This window comes from Panthera leo, chromosome E1 (assembly GCF_018350215.1).
Source record: "Panthera leo isolate Ple1 chromosome E1, P.leo_Ple1_pat1.1, whole genome shotgun sequence".
Classification (NCBI taxonomy): domain Eukaryota; kingdom Metazoa; phylum Chordata; class Mammalia; order Carnivora; family Felidae; genus Panthera; species Panthera leo.
In genome coordinates, this window is record NC_056692.1 from 12,052,105 (window position 1) to 12,069,929 (window position 17,825).

The following is a 17,825-nucleotide window of genomic DNA, read 5'->3' on the forward strand; positions in this document are numbered from 1 at the left end:
CTCATTCCCCAGGCCGAGTCTCCAAGAAAGACGTTTGTGACCAAGAAGCTCCCGGGAGGTCTGCAGAATCTGGTGTGCAGCAGGTAACACGAAACCCAGCAGAACCCTGAAAACCTGGAGAGCACACGGACTCCTAAGAAACACATGCCTCCCTCAAGTTCTTGATCAAGCCACCACGGTCAGGAAACAATGGTATTTTCAATCACCAGGTGAGTGTAATGCGTGCTGGGTACTAGGTGTATCATGCAAACAACAGAGTCAAAAGTCCTCATTCTAATGATACAAAAAGGCCTGGGAGAAGAGACACCGCTTTACTGATCCCGGCTAACACTGGCCAAAGAATCACCAACTTCCCGGCTAGGTGACATTGGGCTGAAAACTGCTGGGTTTCAATTCTCCCACGTGGAAGGTGGGGGTGATGATAACTGCATCTATACCTCACGAGACTCACGTGAGGACTGATGAGGTAACGTAAGTAAGACAGCACAGGAATACAAAATGGTGCAGCCACCGTGGAAAAATCTGGCAGGTCCTCAAAGAGTTAAACACAGAATTCCACACGACCCAGGACTCCACTCCTAGCTATATACACCCAAGGAAACTAGAAGCAGGTGCTCAAATAAAACTTGGACATGAACGTTCACAGCAGCACTCCTCACAATTGCCAAAAGGCAGAAACAGCCCCAATGCCCAGCAACACATGAACGGATAAACAAAACGTGGCCTATCCATACAACAGAGTATTAGTAATACAAGGGCATGAAGCACTGGCACATTCTACAACAGGGACGAACACTGAAAACACGCTAAGTGAGAGAACACAAACACAGAAGACCACACTTTGTATGATTCCATGTACATGAAATATCCAGAAGAGCTAAATCCACACAAACAGAAGGCAGATTAATGGTCGCCAGGACATGGAGGGAGCAGGAAAGGGAAGTGACGGCTAACAGGTATGGGGTTTATTTTTTTAAAAAAACGTTTATCTTCTTTGGGACAGAGACAAAGTGAGCTCAGGAGTGCAAGCAGGGGAGGGGCAGAGAGACAGGGAGACAGAGGCTCTGAAGCAGGCTCGGCACTGACAGCACAGAGCCCGATGCGGGGCCCAGACTCACAAACAGCGAGATCATGACCTGAGCCAAAGTTGGACGCTTATCGGACTGACCCACCCAGGCTCCCCATTCTGACTGGTACGGGGTTTCTTTTTGAGGGTGATGAAAATGTTCTGTAATTAGGAAGTGGAGATAGATGAACGACCTGGTGAATATGCTAAAAGCTACTCAACTGTGCACTTTAAAAGGGTGAATTTTTTTTTTTTTTTAACGTTTATTTATTTTTGAGACAGAGAGAGACAGAGCATGAACGGGGGAGGGTCAGAGAGAGAGGGAGACACAGAATCTGAAGCAGGCTCCAGGCTCTGAGCTGTCAGCACAGAGCCCGACGTGGGGCTCGAACTCATGGACCGCGAGATCATGACCTGAGCCGAAGTCGGCCGCTTAACCGACTGAGCCACCCAGGCGCCCCAAGAGGGTGAATTTTATAATATGTAAATTGTATCTCCAAAAAAATTGTATGAGAAAAAGCCCACTAAGCACAGCGTTTGGCCTGTAAGTGCATAATAAGCATTAGCTATTCACTTTTTTATGAAGAGTTCCCCCAGCCCCCAACACCCTGACAGTAGGAACTCAACATGAGTTAAAAGATCTAGACAGACACTCTGGCTCCACGTCCCTTTTCAGCCATACCCAGCTGGCAAAGAGCAGCTGGAAAAGGCACAACCAAGCCAATTTGTCCACTACCCTTTGGGGGGCAGTAACACAAATTAAAACCCAAACCCCTACACCTGTGACTAATCTCTGGGAAAGCCTTAGGGGTCCTCTTAACATGCTTTTTATTCAACACTTTCCAAACTGGACGCCCTGTCTGTCACACCACCTCATTTTATAGCTGTGGAATCTGTGACTCAAGAGAGGGAAGGTCACTTGCCAGAGGTCACACAGCATTCCAGGGTAAGCCAAGAACCTCCCCCTTTCTTGGCTTCTGCAGGGTCCTCAAGGCCCCCAGGGGAAGCTCTGGCTTTTCCTCATGAAAGTGAACAAAGTAGGTAAGAGGGGCTTCAGGCAAGGGGCATGGAGTGGGCTGAAGAAAGGGAGTGAGGGACTGGCTTTGATGAAACACAGGAGGTGGGTGCTGGCAGAGAACCAGGGGTTAGAGGGACACGACCCAGGAGGGCCACGGGGGAGGTGGAATGAAATTCTGCCTCGGAAAGCACAAGCAAGGAGAGTAAGGTCTGTTTTCTCAGCAAACACGAGCAGCGCCCAGCCATTCCCTAAGCCGGCAAGCAAACCACTCAGGAATATGCACACACAGGATGGATGGGTCAGGGCCAGGGGGGGATCCTGGGCCAGGTGACTTCGCTTCTTGGACGGCAGTTCCCTGACGTGTGAATTCAGGAGGCTGGACAACGATCCCGTCTGGTTTTGACTGCATGCCACTCTCCTACTCTCTGGCTGCAGGGCTTTGGGGTGAACTCCTATCATAGCTACATCTACCTGCACTTTCCCCGAAAGGAGCAGTGGGAGACCGGAGGTCCCCTCAGATCCTGGCCCGCTCCTACCACAAACCCATCACTGGCACCGTTATTCACTCAACACTTACTCGAACCTACTGTGTGCTGGCCCCGTGCACCGTATGCCAGGGAGACTGGCAGCACCCGCCTCACTTTGCCACGTCCTTCTTGCTACAGACCACCCAAAGGGGACCCTTCCAGGTGGGCAGGCTGTCCCGAAAAGTGGGAAGGCTGGGCCAATGGAGGACACAGGGCAGGAAAACAAGTGCTTTACAGGAAGAGCAAGCTGGGAAGCAGGTAACGTTCCATCAGGAGCATTTACCAAGGCAAATCCATAGGGACAGAAAGCAGACTAGTGGCTGCCTAGGGCTGAGGGGATGGAAGGACTAGGGGGTGACAGCTAAGGGATAAAGGGTTTCTTTTTGGGATGACGAAAATGTGCTAAAATTGATTTTGGTGATGGATGCACATCTCTGGGAATATACTGCAAATCATCAAACTGTGTACACTTCAAATGGGTCACCTGTACGGTATGTGAATTTTATCTCAATAAAGTCGTTAAAAATCATTTCCCAGTGTCAGGCAGTGGGGAAGCAGAGATACATAAGAGACTGCTCCTACCATCATAGCTGCATAGTCCTAAGTAAACGTAAACTAGTGAGTCATCCTCCCAAACCTTGGGAGGGGCGGAGGAGGGGGCATCAGTATGTGAGTTTTCAAGTGACTCTTGCCCCCGGCCCCTGGCCATATTTGGGGAAACTCCATTCAAAGACACCAGGACAAAGGCTTAAAAGGGCAATGACCCCAGTCCACGGGTTTGTAGAAGAGGAGCCAGAACATGCCAGACAGAGCCTAGAGAAGGAGCCAGAGGCAGCAGGCACAGACGTGACAGGGTAGGGGTGCAACAAGGAGCTCCTAAAAGGGTTGACTTGGTACCTGGAGCTGGATGCCACCAACCTCCAGGTGTCCACTGTGCAATCCTAGGGTCATCAGGAGACAGGAAGGCACCCGCCACCCTACACTGCCATCCAAGTGAGCAAACAGGAGGTAGGGCGGGAGCAACCGTGACGGAGGTGAGGGCCCCCCCTTCCCCCCACCCCCACAGAAGTGTGGCCTGGGGTGGAGAAGACTCTCTGGGGACAGGCATAGTCAAAGCAAAGGCATAGGGGTGGAACGAGTGCGTCTGTGGGGATGGAGAGGAGGAGCCAATCTAACAGCACAAATCCCTCCTTAAAACTCTCAGGCATCTCTTACTGCCAACATCGAGACTAACCGTTTCGCAAGCCCAAGAGCCACACACCGGAATACCCCACTCTCTGATCTTCTTTCCCGGATAACCCATGGTCCTGACTCGGCCACCCGGCTCTTCGTCCTGCAGGCACGGGAAAGGCATCCCAGGAAGCCCGACCGCTTCTCCCACGATTTCTCTGACAGCAGACCCAGCCACATCAGTATGTCCTTAGTGCCACCAGAGCCGCTCTTGTAAGGCAGCATTCCTGCCTCTCTGGCCTCATCTGCTTTGCTGGGGCTGGGCCTCCGACAGGCTGGAAGGCATTCTCTTTCTGAGAGCCCCATAATAACCTGAAACGCAGATTTTGAAACAGACAACCCTAAAGGAGCTGGCACAGGGGAGTGAGCTCTAGCAACTCAGTGGTATCCTAACTTTGACGTTGCTTCCTGGCTGGGGCACAGGGGCGGGGGTGGGGAAGAGGGTGAAGGGGAGAGGCAGGTATTGTCGATACTGAGGATCCAAGATGCGCTGCAAGGACCCAAAGGAAGGGACTGAGTTGTGTTTCAAGCAGGCCACCCATGCTTCAAGAGGAAGCATACTGGTCCAAACCCCATTAATAGTCATGACGGGAGAGTGTCCCCCTGAGCTCTTTCTCTTCTCATTAAACTCAGCCTTCCCTCACAGATCCAGTAAACCAGAGGCCGCACTTCTGGCTGGTCTCTAGGGAGAGGCTGTTGGTGGTCTGGCACACTCCTCAACCATAAGCCCTTTCAAAAATGGTTACTTGAAACTTGTGCTTCCTGGGAAGCAGGTAAGACGTTAATTTGCCCTATTCCTCTTACTAAGTACAAGTAAAACCCTGGACACTGTATATAAGAAAAACATAAGGCTCCACAAGGTGGAGAGAAAGTGGCAGAGAAGGGGGCTGGGGACTTTGAGACCTAAAAACAACATGGAGACGTGTGCCCTTGGGTTCTCTTTTTGTCTCACCGTCCCAGACCAGGCATTAGAAGAATGAGCAACCTGGAAATGCCAACAGGCACAAACCAAAGCCCCAATAAAAGCTGCTCTCTCTAGCTGAAGAACCAGGGAAGGAAGAACCTGGTAAGACAGAAAATTCTTAGATTATAACTGCCCTATTCCAGCCAGACATGACGGGAAAGCCTCAGCCTAGCCCCATGCCAGCAAAGGCTTCCACCTTGCCAGCAAAGAGGTGCCCCCACCACCCCTATCAGGAAGGTGTCGGGAAGCCAGGCAGGGAGCTGGGATTTTTCACCCCCACCCAGCAGTAACAAGGCCCCCTCCCTCACCCTGGTGGGGTGGAGTCAGAGGAAGCCATGTGGGGAGCTGAACTCTCACTCCAGCTCTGCAGGAACAAGGAACCTCTTGCCTCAGGTGTCAGTGGAGGCCAAGGGGAGAGCCTAGACTTCGACTTACACCTAAAAGATGTTAGCACCCGCCCCTACATACCCACTGGAGTAGTGTCTGAAAGAGCCTACTGAAAGACAAGGGTCAAACACAATCCACAGTCACCTAAAACAACACAAAAATGTCCAGGTTTCAATTGAAAAATCGCCAGCATCCTAAGAACCAGAGGAGTCACAAACTGAATAAACAAAGACAACAGTGTCCAACTCTTGATTTCAGCACAGGTCACAGTCTCACGGTTCGTGAGATGGAGACGCGCACTGGGCTCTGTGCTGACAGTCAGGAGCCTCCTTAGGATTCTCCCTCTCCCCCTCTCTCTGCCCCTCCCCTGCTGAGTGTGCTAGCATGCTCGCTCTCTCTCTCAATATAAATTATAAATAAACTTTAAAAAACAAAAGAAAGGAAATGATAAAATAAGGAAACTTGGATCATCATAAAAGAACACAGTAAGCAAAAATACATGAAATCAGGCTTTCCCTCTCTTGAGTTTTCTACATTGTGTTTGATGACTGAAGCAAAATTATAACACTGTCTAATGTGGTTCTAAATCACATAGAGGAAATATTTAAGACAGTTACCTACAGAAGGGGAAAAGGTGTAAAAAGAAGTACTACCTGTCCTTCAACTGGTAAAATGACACCCCCAGTAGACTGTGACACCACCAGTGATGAGCTGTGTACACAATGTAATGCCAGGAGCAATTACTGAAAATCTATACTGAATAGAATCACCACATATAAATCATGAAATTTATCACTAAAAAAAAAAGTTGAAGAAGAAAGAGAAATAATAATCAAAGAGAACATACAGGAAACAAAAAATAATATGGCCTAACATATCAATAATTACATTAAATGTAAATGACCTAAATACAGCTAAAGGAGACAAAGATTTTTTTCAAATGACCCAACTACATACTATAAGAAATTTACTGCATATATAATGATACAAGTGGGCTGAAAGTAAAAGAATGGAAAAGATACATCTTGCAAAAATTAATCAAAGGACAGCAGAATTGCTATATTAGTATCAGATTAGAATAAAGAAAATAACCAGAGACAGAAACATCATATGGTGACAAAAGGATCACTTCCACAAGACAAAGCAATCCTAAATGTATATGCACCAAATAACAAAACTGCAAAGTAATGTGAAGCAAAAACTTCACAGAACTGAAAGGAGAAATAAATCCACAATTATAGTCAGAGACTTCAACACTCCTCTCTCAACAACTGACAAACAAATTAAAAAATCAGCAAGAATACAGAAGAAATCAACACCACCACCAACCAACGGAATGTAATCGACAATTATTAGAACAATCCACTAAACAACGGCAGAACATGCCTTTTTTTAAGTGACCACAGAATGGCTACCATGATAGATCACATCCTGGGCCATAAAACAAGTCTCAATAGATCAAAGAACTGAAATCATAGAGTATGTTCTTTGACCACAATGAAAGGTAACAGGAAATCTCCAAACATCTGGAAGCTAAACAATATACTTCTTAATAATCCATGGGTCAAGGAAGAAACCTTAAAGAAAAATGTTAAAAGTAACATATCAAAATTTATAGGACACAACTAAAACAGTCCTGAGAAGGAAGGTTGTAACATTAAAATGCTTACATTAGAAAGAAGGAAAAGTTTCCAATCAATAAGCTCCCACCTCAAGAACCTAGAAAAAGACGTATAATATATACCCAAAGAAAGAAGGACATAAAGAACAGAAATAATTAAATTGAAACAGAAAAACAGTAAAATCAATGAAACAAAGAGCTGGTTCTTTGAAAAGATAAAAAAATTGACAAACTTCTGGCAAGCCTGATGAAGAAAAAGGCATAAATTAAAATCAAGATTCAAATAGGAAATATCACTACAGATCCTACACACATAAAAAAAAAATAATATGAAAAACTCTACAAGCATTAATTTGACAATTTAGATGAAATAGACCAATTTCTTAAAATCACAGATAATCTGAATGATCCTCTATTAGGGAAATTGACATATAATTTTAAAACTCCCAAAAAAGAGGGGTACCTGGGTGGCTCAGTCGGTGAAGTGTCTGACTCTTGGTTTTGGCTCAGGTCATGATCTCACAGTTTGTGGGTTCAAGACCCGCATCGGGTTCTGTGCTGATAGCTCAGAGCCTAGAGCCTGCTTTGGATTCTGTAGCTCCCTCTGTCTCTGGACCTTCCCCTGCTCACACTCTGTCTCTGTCTCTCAAAAATAAATAAATGTTGAAAAATAAAAAATAAAAAAAACTCCCAAAAAAGACATCTCCAGGCCTGGATGGTTTCATCAGGGAATCACAAGTGTTCAAAGAAGAATTAACACCATAGTCTTTTCCACAAAACAGAAGAGGAAGAAACACTTTCCAATTCATTTTATGAAGGTAGTATTAACCTGATACCAAAATCAGTAACATTATCAAACAAAAAAACAAAAACAAAAAAACCCACAACTATAGATCAAAATCCCTCATGAATATGGATACAAAAATCAACAAAATATTAGCAAACGAATTCAGCAAAAAAATTAAAGAATTATATACCATGACCAAGTGGGGTTTATTCCAGGTATGCAAGACTGGTTCAATATTTGAAAACTCAGTCAATATAATCCACTATATTAACAGGCTAAAGAAAAACTATGATCACATCAATTAATGTAGAAAAAGCGTTTGACAAAATTCGATACCTATTCATGACGGAAGGGAATTTCCTCAACTGACAAAGAGCATCTATAAAAACCTACAGCTAACAGTATACTTAAGGTAAATGAGAGATGAAATGCTTTCCTTCTAGGATCAGGAACTAGGCAATGATGTCCACTCTCAGAACTATAGTGCTAGAGGGGCGCCTGGGTGGCTCAGTCGGTTGAGTGTCCGACTTCAGCTCAGGTCATGATCTCATGGTTCGTGAGTTCAAGCCCCGGGGTCGAGCTCTGTGCTGACAGCTCAGAGACTGGAGCCTGTTTCGGATTCTGTGTCTCCCTCTCTCTCTCTGACCCTCCCCTGCTCATGCTCTGTCTCTCTCTGTCTCAAAAATAAATAAATGTTAAAAAAAAAAAAAAAAAAAAAAAAAAAAAAAACTATAGTGCTAGAATTTCTAGCCAGTGCATTAAGGCAAGAAAAGGAAACAGAAAGCATATAGATCGAAAGAAAAAATAAAATGTTTACACATGAGACAATTTTCTATGTAGAAAAACATGAGACGTATTTTTAAAAACTCCTAGAGCTAATAAGTGAGTTCAACAAGGATGCAGGGTATAAGATCAGGATACAAAAATCAATTGTATTTCTATATATACTAGCAGTGAATATATGGACACCAAAATTAAAAATATAATACCATTTACAATCACTTAAAATAATGAAACACTTAGGTGTAAATCTAACAAAGCATGTACAAGATTTGCATGCTAAAAACTACACAACACTGATGAAAGAAACCAAAGAAGATCTTAAAAAATGGAAAGACCTATTATGTTCATAGACTGGAAGATTCTAAGATGTCAATTCTCTCCAAATTGATATACAGAATTAATGCAATCACTAATCAAAAGCTCAGTAAGACTTGTAAATATAGACAAGATTACTCTGAAACTTATACGGAAAGTCAAAGGAACGAGAATAGTTCTTTAAAAATTAAAAAAAGAATAAAGAAGGAGGAATTCACCTACTCAATTACATGATTTATTACAAATCCACAGTATTCAAGACTGTTATATTAGTGGAAGGTGAGACACATAGATCAATGGAACAGAGGAGAGAACCCAGAAATAGACCCACCCAAATATGTCCAACCTAATTTTTGAAAACGGTGCTAAAGCAATTCGACGGAGGAGAGACAGCCTTTTGACGAAGGTGCTGGATGGAGCAACTGGACATCCACAGGCAAAAAAATAAATAAAGTTCAATCTTCTATAAAAATGTACTCAAAATGAAACACAAACTTAAACTAGCAAATTGGACTTCATTAAAATTACAAACTTTTGCTGTACAAAAGGCCCTACCAGGAGGGTGAAAAGATAACCCCACAGAGTGGGATAAAAATATTTGAAAACCACATAGCTAACAAAGTATAGTATATAAAGACCACTCAAAACTCAATAGTAAAAAAAAAAAACAATCCGTTGGGGGTCCTGGGTAGCTCAACTGGTTAAGCATCCGACTCTTGATTTCAGTTCAGGTCATGATCTCATGATTCATGAGATCGAGACCTGCATCGGGCTCCACACTGACAGTGTAGAGCCTGCTTGGGATTCTCTCTGCCTCTCCCAGGCTCATTCTCTCTCTCTCTCTCTCTCTCTCTCTCAAAAAATAAACTTTAAAAATCAAAACCAAAACAAACAAAAAAACCGAAATGATCTGTTTGGAACCATGGGCAATAATACACACTTATCAGAATGGCTAAAATTAAAAATGGTGACAATACCGGGGCGCCTGCCTGGGTGGCTCAGCCAGTTGAGCGTCCGACTTTGGCTCAGGTCATGACCTCACAGTTTGTGAGTTTGAGCCCTGCATCGGGCTCTGTGCTGACAGCTCAGAGCCTGGAGCCTGCTTCGGATTCTATGTCTCCCTCTCTCTGTGCTCCTCCCCTGCTCGTGCTCTGTCTCTCTCTCAAAAGTAAATAAACATTAAAAAAAAAAATTGGTGACAATACCAAATGCTGGCAAGAATGTGAAGTCTATCACTCACACATTACTGGAGGCAACGTGAAACGGTACAGACACTATAAAAAAGCTTAGTGGTTTCTTAAAAAAATAAGCATGCAATTACCACGTGATCCAGGAATTGCACACCTGGGTATTTATTCCAGAAAAATAAAAATTCGCATCCCACAAAAACTGTACATTTATGAATGGTTATAGAAGCTTTATCTGTAATAGACAAAAATTGGAAAACCAGATGTCCTTCTGATGGCTGGTAAAAGAAACTGGTACAGAGGCGCCCAGGTGGTTTAGTCAGTTAAAGCCTCCGACTCTTGATCTCAGCTCAGGTGTTGATCTCAGACTCATGTGTTCAAGCCCTGAGTTGGGCATGGAGCCTACTTAAAACAAAAACAAAAAAACAGAAACAAAAACCGGTACATAAATACCACGGAATACTAGTCTGCAGTAAAAAGGAACAAACTTGATATATACAATCTGGGTGAATCTCCAAAGAATTATGATGGGTGCGGGGCGGGGGGGGGGGGGGGGGGGGGGGGAGGAGGGGAACAGTTCTGAAAGGCTACATGTTATGTTAATTCCATTTACATGAAATTCTTGAAATGTGCAATTTATAGAAATGGAGAACAGATTCATGGCTGCCAGGGGTTAAGAGACAGTGGTAGTGGGAGGGCAGGAGGCTTGACTGTGAGGGACATGCAGGGATAGAAATGCCTTGCATCTTGACTCCATCAATGTCAATATCCTGGTTCTGACATTGTACTATAATTTTACAAGATGTCACCACTAGGGAAAACTGGGTAAAGTGTAGGTAGGATTGCTCTGTGTTATTTGTTACAACTACATGGGAAACTACATTTATCTCAAAATAAAAAGTTCCATTAAAAAAAAAATAGATACACCTGTTACTTCCTGCATACTTCCTGTCCACCCACATACAGGCATTTAGCCCTGGAAAGGGACCCTCCACAGCCCTGGAGCACAAAGGCTCCAGCCATGAAGACCTCTGTAGTCCACAAGCGTCTTCCCCAGCCAGGATGGTCCTCCATGGCCCTCAGCTGTGCTGCATGAGCTCCAGTGGCCTTTCCAAAGCTTCTCCCGGAGGCCACACACACCCATATGCGTACGCCCTCTTGGGCCTGTCTACTTGACCGTGGCGAGGTTCTTCTGCCCCTTTCCCTCTCACCATCCTCCGGGCAGTTCTGGGTTACATCAGGGAAAGCCCAACTATCTCAACTCAGGCCAAGTGGGCAGGCTACAGGCAGCGGAAGACGCAAATGTCCCGGCCTGCTTTACACAGCATTGTCAAGCTGCCACACTGATGCTTCCCAGAAACATACAGGCCTCTGGACACAGCCGTCTGATCACAATCAGCTCCAAGGCATCCAGAACATTACATGCTCAGCTCTCGGCAACACGTGGCCTGTCTGAGGCTAAAAGAGCAGGGAAGTCAGTGATGGATTTCTAACAGGTGGTTAACCTCGCTTTTCCTGTCCTCAGATTCACCCACCCTGAGTGTACGTGGTGTTGAGAAAGGCAGTCAGACATATTGCACAATATGACACCAGAGAACGAGCACCCAAAACTGTGGATACAAAAACGTGGGTCCCACCCTTCCCTGCCCTTGATAACATCCCATCCTCCTGAAGGCCCTCTATGGTCTGGTGTCCCCTTTCTGTCCCCTACACAGGCCCCTCAAAATCCCACACCCCCTTCAAGTACAGGAACTGACCCAAAGCCAAGTGTTTACTGAGAACTTACTGTGGCTGCCGCTGCCATTAATCCAGGACACTGCCACCTCCCCCTTCTCTGAACTGCTCTGTTATACTTACACCTCCCAGGGGGAAGAAAAATATTCCAGGCCTCTGGCCTAATGCACAAGCAGTTCTCTGTGTAGAGGGCTCTTTGCCCCATTCTGCTTACCCTCCCAGGTTCCAAATCTCCCGACCCCAAGCCGTCCACGTTCCTTCCCTCTTACAACACCTCAGCTCGCTGCAGACAGGAATCCCGCCTCCATCTAGCACAGCACCCAGTACAAAGCAGGGCTGCGGTGACTGAAAAAACAAGTATGTGAATGACGCAGCGGACTCACCAGTCGCCACCACACGGCCAAGAACTGAGCATTGCTGGTAAGGCCTTATGGCCGAGAACTGAGCATTGCTGGTAAGGCCTTATGGCCGAGAACTGAGCATTGCTGGTAAGGCCTCCCCAGCCAAGACCTGGGTGAGCTCAGTCCACACTTCCAACCTCCACACTCGGAGCTCCCGGGTTGCTCATCAGTTCTGCTCAGCACCTAACCTGGGGGACAACCAGCAGGCTGCAGGGCAGGCAGACAGGCTGAACTTCAAGGGCACTTCTCCCTTCTCTGAATCCCATCTCCAGTTTTGCTGCCACGTGTGCCACGCTGGCAAAGACACAAGGCAGAAGCACTGCAGAGAACCTGGCACTTTCCGAGAGCGGCCGCGTGGCCGTCTGTGGCGGGAACCACGGCGTTTCCGTGCTCCAGCAACCCCAGGGCCAGAAACTAAGCCTAAAGAAATAACACAGAGAAACAAAAAGTTCCCCTCATGATTTAGTAGGAGGAACTCAATGTCCAACAAGGGAACGGCTAAATGAATGCTGATTATCAACTCATGAAAATATTACACAGGCATTAACTGTAAATAACTATGAGGAATTCAAGAAACCCTTGAGAGTATGTACCCGCGGGATTCCATCAAACCAGTGCTTCCTGCATAGGACCAGGTGGCTTCATTCCATCTGTCTCCTGGGTGACCGGCACCCTCTGGAGGTGTTCAGGAGAATGTTCCCAGGAGATGCTGTGAAGCTGGAATCAGTCAAGGTGGAATCACTCAAGGTATCAGAGATAAAAACATGACATGCACACAGTCCCTGCCCAAGGGACTCTTGGTCTAGTGAAGGAGACCAGGCATGCGAACAAGCATCCAGAGTAGGATGTAAAAATGTGGTCTATTATTACAAAATGCATAATAAGGACAGAGAAAGATTGAGAGCCAATGAGAAAACAGCTATTCTGTTGACTGCTGGTGTTTGCTTCTACCGGTTTTTTTTAGGTAATGGTACTACATAGCACTTACGAGATACTACTTTTTCAAGGGAGGGGAAGAGGTTTGCCTGACCGTGCATGCATAATTTCCGATATAGTACCAGCAGAATATCTTCCAAAAAATGGCGGGGGCGGGGGGTGGCGCTTGACTGTTCCTGGCCGAACGAGTGGGTGAGATTAGGGAGTCCCTCCGCTCTCCACCAATGGCATGACCTAACAGCTCTGGTTAATTAGTGTGAAGACCTTGGCCTGGGAACCAGAAGGCCCAAGTTTAAGTCCTAGTTCCATGACTCAGTTGCTGTTGTGGCCCAGGGCAAGACATTACCTCTGTGAATCTCAGCTTCATCGCTACAATAATAGAAAAATACACAGATATCTTCCATACCATTTTTTAAAAATTTCTATCAGACACTGACACACCCTGGGTCACTGAACAATCAATGCCTCAGAGTCAGGGACATACATCCCAGCACCCACACAGGGCTGTGCACACAGCTGGCACTCAAACCAAACTGGGGGGTGGTGCCTGGGGACCAGCAGCACTCAGCAGAGTGAGCCCCACAGTGGAGGTGGTGAATGGGGATCCCAAAAGAGTGTGATGGGCAGGACTGCAGAATATCTGAGACCAGTCCAGAGGGACCCCAGGACTCCTGACTCTGAGGGCAGGGGCAGAGCATACAAATCCCCACACAGGCTCTGCCATACCAGGCTAAATGCCTGAATTCCAAGCACAGTGACTGTAGTCATAAAAGTTCTTTAAGAGGAAAAGTCCCACAGTCCTGAAGAAGGATCCGTCTCTGTGGCGGCCAGTATTCCAGCTTTAGGGGAAATTCATGGGGCAAAGATTTCTCTGGGCCAAAGGTGGGGGATGGGGACCTGCACTCAAGCATGAGCTGGGGGCAAATGGCCCTTGGTAGAGGATTCACGAAAAAATTTATGGGCAGAATATGTACAAATTACAGCTAATACATCTATAGTTTTGAGGCTGGTTCCCTGCCCTTTTTTCCCCCCAAAAGAGTTTCTGTGAAAACGCTTCCAAACTCATGGTAAACAGGCTGTTTAATATTCTGCATTTTGATTCTAAAAGGAGAATGATGCCTGGGTAGCAGCCTTCTGGCCATCTTTATAAGCTTGTAAAGCAAGGGAGATTTCAAGGTCACTGAGACATTTAGATGTAAGTCAGTAAAAGGAGAAGTGAGCACATGTCAGCCAGTCTCAGGCCTTAACCTTGCCAAGACCTTACTATGTCCTATGTGCCCAGCTGCCCAGCCCAGGCCAGGGGAGTTAGCACACAACTCTGACCATGCCCACTAGGGCCAAAGCCCTCAGGCAAGTACAGCTTCTCTTTTAGAACAAGCCTGCCAGGGCCAACCATCATCAGTGAGGGTGCCAGCCATCACTACAGACCGCCTGAGAGGCCACACACACACTTATCCCCCAAAAGGCCCTGTGGTCCAAACGATGCGGGGACTCCTAAGACTTGTCCATGGGGTCTATGGGGTCTCACGCTCCAGAGAATACCACAGTGTTGCTTTCCAGCCATTCAGTTCTGAACCCAACTCAATGTGGGCACCATATGCCAGCACGGGCTTCTAGGGCCTGTCATCTGCCTGTGAAAGTCGGCAGAGAACAATCAGCCACCAGTAAGATACTCACAATCGTATAGCCATGCCAAGTGATTCAACGTGATCAGACCCCCGGGCAGGGACCAGGGTGAAGTCCTGGGCTTCCACGTGAAAAAACACTGCTGCTCCCCAGCTGGCAGGATGGCGGCAAGAACGTGGCCTGGAGGACACACACTGCATCTGAGCGAGCACAATGGAGAGTCTATTTAAAATGCCCATCGGTTTCCTGGCTTGGTCACATCTGTCCTGCTTCTCACTGTCACGAGAGCTAACCTTCACAGCTTACGAGGCCGGTCACTGCTCCACACCCTTCACGTTCTCTTGTATTCTTCGATCTTCACAGTAAACCTGTGAGGTACGTACCATTACCACCTCCATTTTATATTCAAGGAAACCGAAGTGCACAGGAAGATGAAGCGACCTGTCTAAGCAGGGTGTGAGTCAAGACCACATGGCCCCCTATCCGGCCTATAACCACTCCACACTGCTCCACGTCAGTGAGCCACTTCCAAAAAAAAGCGAAGGCTGGAGCCATCTGAACAGGAAGCAAGTTCCCAAGTTGGGTATTCTCCCAGAGGGTCTAGTCCTGACCAGCACATCACACAGGGTGTCCCCCCAGACATCTCTGCAGACAGGCCCAGGGCCTGGGCGTGCATGGCACCTGTAAGGAGTTCATCAGTATGGGATGAACCAACCACAAGCCACCCTCTGTGGAGCCACCCGTACAGCTTGGCCAGGCACCATGGAATGTTAAGGTGTTCTAGGAGTGGACAAAAATCGTGGGGGTTTTCTCTGGCAGGATGAGTCTTTTCCTCCTGTGCAAACACATAAGTGTGAGCACAGGCCCCCACCTCCTCCCCATCCCAGAGAAAGTAAAATAAACCTGTAATTTACCATTCAAACAGGGATAATTTGGGGAAAGAGTAGAGACCCTATTAATTATACCAGGACATGTGACCCTGAAACTCAAGAGCAATACAGTTTACTGACCTTTGGTGCCAAAAGCCAGGATGCAGCACCATCGAAGCAAAGATAACAAAGCCACTGAGAAGACCCACAATGAGACAAAGGCACAAAGAAAGGGAAAGGGACTCGGCACCGGGGCAGAGAAGAGGGGTCTGAGAAAGACTTCTTTAAGAAGTGAGCAAAGGAGGGGCGCCTGTGTGGCTCAGTCGGTTAAGCATCCGACTTCGGCTCAGGTCACCATCTCACAGCTCATGAGTTCGAGCCCCGCATCAGGCTCTGTGCTGACAGCCCAGAGCCTGCTTCTGGAGGCTGCTTCAGATTCTGTGTCTCCCTCTCTCCCTGACCCTCCCCCATTCATGCTGTCTCTCTCTGTCTCAAAAATAAATAAACGTAAAAAAAAAAAAAAAAAAATTTAAAAAAAAAAAAAAAAAAAAAAAAGCGAGCAAAGGACCAACTTCAGAAACTGAAGCCAGGGACGTGAGCCCGGGAAAAGCAGACAGAACTGGGCCAGAAGAAGGCCAGCTGGCGTATGCAGAGGCTCAACCTTCCTTCCAGAGGATGCAGCAGAACCTTCCACACATCTGGGCATGCACAGCACCTGGCACAATACTTCCATCTGGCAGTGTTGTGGCAGCACGGGCTCGGGGAGGAGAGGGCACATCCCACGAACTCCACGAGGCTTGGGAGCATCGGGGCCCACTCCTCCAGAGCTACCTCGGAGACCCCAAACCTCTAAACAATCTGCAGACAGTCCCACCCTTTGGCCAAATCAGAAGGAGCATCGGGAGGAGGCAAAGACAGTAAAATAAATATTTGCTGAAACAACGACCTGACTCTGAAAAGCGTTACCGGACGGCACGCTGGTTTCGGCACGGAATGCTTCCGCACCGCTGACACATACTTGACCAGGCTGCACACACGGGCGGGAACACGCGGGCCACCACCCTGTCCACTCAGTGTGCGGAGGGAGACCTGGGGTAACCAGGACAGAGGAGAACGGAGGTGGAATCTGTGGTATTAGCTACACATGGGTAGCAAATGTCCAACAGGAAGACAGGAAGATGGCACATGAAGATGTCAAATAACGGTTTATTGAGGTATGAATTATGCGCACAAACCAAGAATGAGGTGGGATAGTTATCTGTTTTGGGGTATTTTTGTAATGGCTTTAGTGAGATATGATACACATACCATGCAACTCACCCATTTAAGAGTACAATTTTTTTTAAAACAGTGAGTACAATTCAATGGTTTGTAGTGCATCCATCACCACAATTTTAGAGCCCCCGATTTCTGCCACCCCCAAAAGAAACCCTGTACTCTTTCGCTATCATTGCCTAAAGCCTCCATTCCCCACCCCCACCCCAGTCCCCGCAACCACTAATCTACTTTGTGTGTCTACAGATTTGCCTCTTTTGGACACTCCGTATGAATGCAATCACATAACAAGTGGTCTTTTGTGACTGGCTTCCTTTACTCAGCACGATGTTTTCCAGGTGCACGCACGTTGCAGTATGTGCTGGTATTTCTCTCCTTTTTATGGCCAAAATGATATTCCATTTACGAACATACCACATTTTGTTATCTACCCATCTGCTGCTGGACACTGGGGTCGTTTCCCCCTCTTGGTGGCTGTGAACCTTCATGTACAATTTGGTGACTGTTTTTCAACCGTTTTTAAGAGAGATAAAAGACGTAAACACCACTTATCAATGTGAAGTCTTGACAAAGCCAAAAGAAGGAAAATGGGTTGAAGGAGGTGCTGGAAAGGGCTTCCTGTCAGCAGATTCGGGGGCAGGTAGCACTAGCTATACGGACCAAGCACAAGCTGAAAGCACCTCAAAGGAAACAGATGCAGGCCTTCCATATGGACGGGCTGCAAAAGGAAGGGCAGCGAGCAGAGAAGAAAGGGGCAGGGAAAATATTTTCTTTAAAAACAGATGCCATAAAAAGTAGAGTCATAACAAAGATTGTGGTGTACCTAAAAGATCTGAGTCCATGGAGAGAACTTCCTTATTCAACATTAAAGACATCAAAATTCCTGTCCAGCCACTGACTCCAAGGGGCAGGGCCTGGCTGAGGAGCATTACCTCAAAGAGAAGAGGTAACTTTCCTCTGAGCGAGATTCTGAGGGTTGATCCAAACTTCTTCGTAAAACTAAAATTTAAACCTCCTAATTGTGTCACACATACCTCGGGGGCCTCCAAGATTCCCTTGAATCCCTTTCCCATCCACCTGCTTTGAGGGCTCAGGACCC

At 46.6% G+C, this 17,825-nt stretch overlaps 1 protein-coding gene across 3 annotated transcripts in view; it reads right to left on the reverse strand.

The window, feature by feature from the left end:
* LOC122206718 (myosin phosphatase Rho interacting protein) overlaps positions 1-17,825 on the reverse strand; it is a 154,106-nt gene that overhangs the window by 120,845 nt on the left and 15,436 nt on the right. The window lies entirely within an intron of this gene.